The sequence below is a fragment of the Belonocnema kinseyi genome, chromosome 9 (assembly GCF_010883055.1).
Source record: "Belonocnema kinseyi isolate 2016_QV_RU_SX_M_011 chromosome 9, B_treatae_v1, whole genome shotgun sequence".
Lineage (NCBI taxonomy): Eukaryota > Metazoa > Arthropoda > Insecta > Hymenoptera > Cynipidae > Belonocnema > Belonocnema kinseyi.
In genome coordinates, this window is record NC_046665.1 from 7,954,573 (window position 1) to 7,957,396 (window position 2,824).

The window sequence follows — 2,824 nt, forward strand, 5'->3', positions numbered from 1 at the left end:
CGCTTAGGGTGGGGAAAACGGATCATCGTAAATGAACACAGATTTTTGATTTGGCAAACTCGTACTCCTCCCTAACGCTACGTCAGAGCTGGGCTCAATGCCGTATGAATGAACACAGTCTTCATGTTGTTCATATGCTTATACTTTTTGAACGTTTCGCCCGGGTAGGAAGGAAGCTAAAAACTTGTCAAAAAAATTAATTATTTCTGATCACACGCATTTCCATATCGAAGATTTGATGAGGGTAATTGCCATTGATTTGTCTTCCGTAGGTCATGACCCATCACAGACGCAATGATAATTTAGCTTATGCTACAATACCAAACGTCTGACTGGCAACCGGCGAGGCACCCCTCAGATGAACATTCACATAAAGATGTTGAGAAAATCTTCGCGATCGTGGAAATAAACTCTTGTTAGTTATCGATGAAGTTGCTTTATTCCAACCTTTTCCACCTTTCACCTTCTAATTGCGTTGAAGAAATGAGTAATTCATTAGAGGTTGCAGACATAATGAAATGGCATAACAATCATCCTAATCGAGAGACATGAAGGTAGTCTTTTGGCCGATCACACACAAATATGTTGTTATGGAGTTTTAGCGCGGATGAGAAAACGCACCTGAGCGACTTTTTGCAGAAAATATGCAGCGTAAGGACGTACTATTTTGCTGGTTTTGCATGCTGGCTTAGGGTGGGGAAAACGGATCATCGTAAATGAACACAGATTTTTGATTTGGCAAACTCGTACTCCTCCCAAACACTACGTCAGAGCTCGGCTCAATGCCCTATGATTGATCACAGTCTTCATGTTGTTCGTACGCTTATACTTTTTGAACGTTTCGCCCGGGTAAGAGGGAAGCTAAAAACTTGTCAAAAAAGAAATTAAGTCTGATCACACGCACTTCCATATCGAAGATATGATGAGGGTAATTGACATTGATTTGTCTTCCCTTGGTCGTGACCCACCGCAGACGCAATGATGGTTTAGCTTATGCTGCAACACCGAATGTCTGACTGGAATCCGGAAAGGCACCCCTCAGATGAACATTCGTATAAAGATGTTGAGAAACTCTTCGTGATCGTGGAAATAAACTCTTGTTAATTATCGAAGCAGTTGCTTTATTCCAACCTTTTCCACTTTTCACCTTCTCATTGCGTTGTAGAAATTAGTAATTCATTAGAGGTTACAGACATAATGTAATGGCATAACAATCATCCTAATCGAGAGACATGAAGGTAGACTTGTGGCCAATCACAGACAAAGATGTTGTTATGGAGTTTTAGCGCGGATGAAAAAACGAACCTGAGCGACTTTTTGCAGGAAATATGTAGCGTAAGGTCGTACTATTTTAATGGTTTTGCATGCCTGATTTGGGTGTGGAAAACAGATCATCGTAAATGATTTTTGATTTGGCAAACTCGTACTCCTCCCTAACGCTACGTCAGAGCTGGGCTCAATGCCCTATGACTGAACACAGTCTTCATGTTGTTCATATGCTTATACTCTTTTAACGTTTCGCCCGGGTAGGAAGGAAGCTAAGAACTTGTCAAAAAAGAAATTAATTCTGATCACACGCACTTCCATATCGAAGATATGATGAGGGTAATTGCCATTGATTTGTCTTCCCTTGGTCGTGACCCACCGCAGACGCAATGATGGTTTAGCTTATGCTGCAACACCGAATGTCTGACTGGAATCCGGAGAGGCACCCCTAAGATGAACATTCATACAAGGATTTTGAGAAACTCTTCGTGTTCGTGGAAATAAACTCTTGAGAATTGTCGAAGAAGTTGCTTTATTCAAACCTTTTCCACTTTTCAGCTTCTCATTGCGTTGTCGAAATGAGTAATTCATTAGAGATTACAGACATAATGTAATGGCATAGCAATCATCCTAATCGAGAGACATGAAGGTAGATTTGTGGCCGATCACGGACAAAGATGTTGTTATGGAGTTTTAGCGCGGATGAGAAAACGCACCTGAGCGACTTTTTGCAGAAAATATGTAGCGTAAGGACGTACTATTTTGCTGTGTTTGCATGCTCGCTTTGGGTGGGAAAAACGGATCATTGTAAATGAGCACAGATTTTTGATTTGGCAAACTCTTAGTCCTCCCAAACACTACTTCAGAGCTCGGCTCAATGCCCTATGATTGATCACAGTCTTCATGTTGTGCATACGCTTATACTTTTTGAACGTTTCTCCCGGGTAAGAAGGAAGCTAAAAACTTGTCAAAAAAGTAATTAATTGTGATCACACGCATTTCCATATGGAAGATATAATGAGGGTAATTGCCACTGATTTGTCTTCACTTGGTCGCGACTCACCGCAGACGCAATGATAATTTAGCTTATGCTACAATACCAAATGTCTGACTGGAATCCGGCGAGGAACCCCTCAGATGAACATTCACATAAAGATGTTGAGAAAATCTTCATGATCGTGGAAATAAACTCCTGATAATTGTCGAAGAAGTTGCTTTATTTAAACCTTTTCCACTTTTCACATTCTCATTGCGTTGTCGAAATGAGTAATACATTAGAGGTTGCAGACATAATGTAATGGCATAACAATCATCCTGATCGAGAGACATGAAGGTAGACTTGTGGCAGATCACAGATAAAGATGTTGTAACGGAGTTTTAGCGCGGATGAGAAAATGCACCTGAGCGACTTTTTGCAGAAAATATGTAGCATAAGATCGTACCTTTTCGCTGGTTATGCATGCTCGCTTTGGGTGGGAAAACGGATCATTGTAAATGAGCACAAATTTTTTATTTGGCAAACTCGTACACCTCCTAACACTACCTCAGAGCTCGGCTC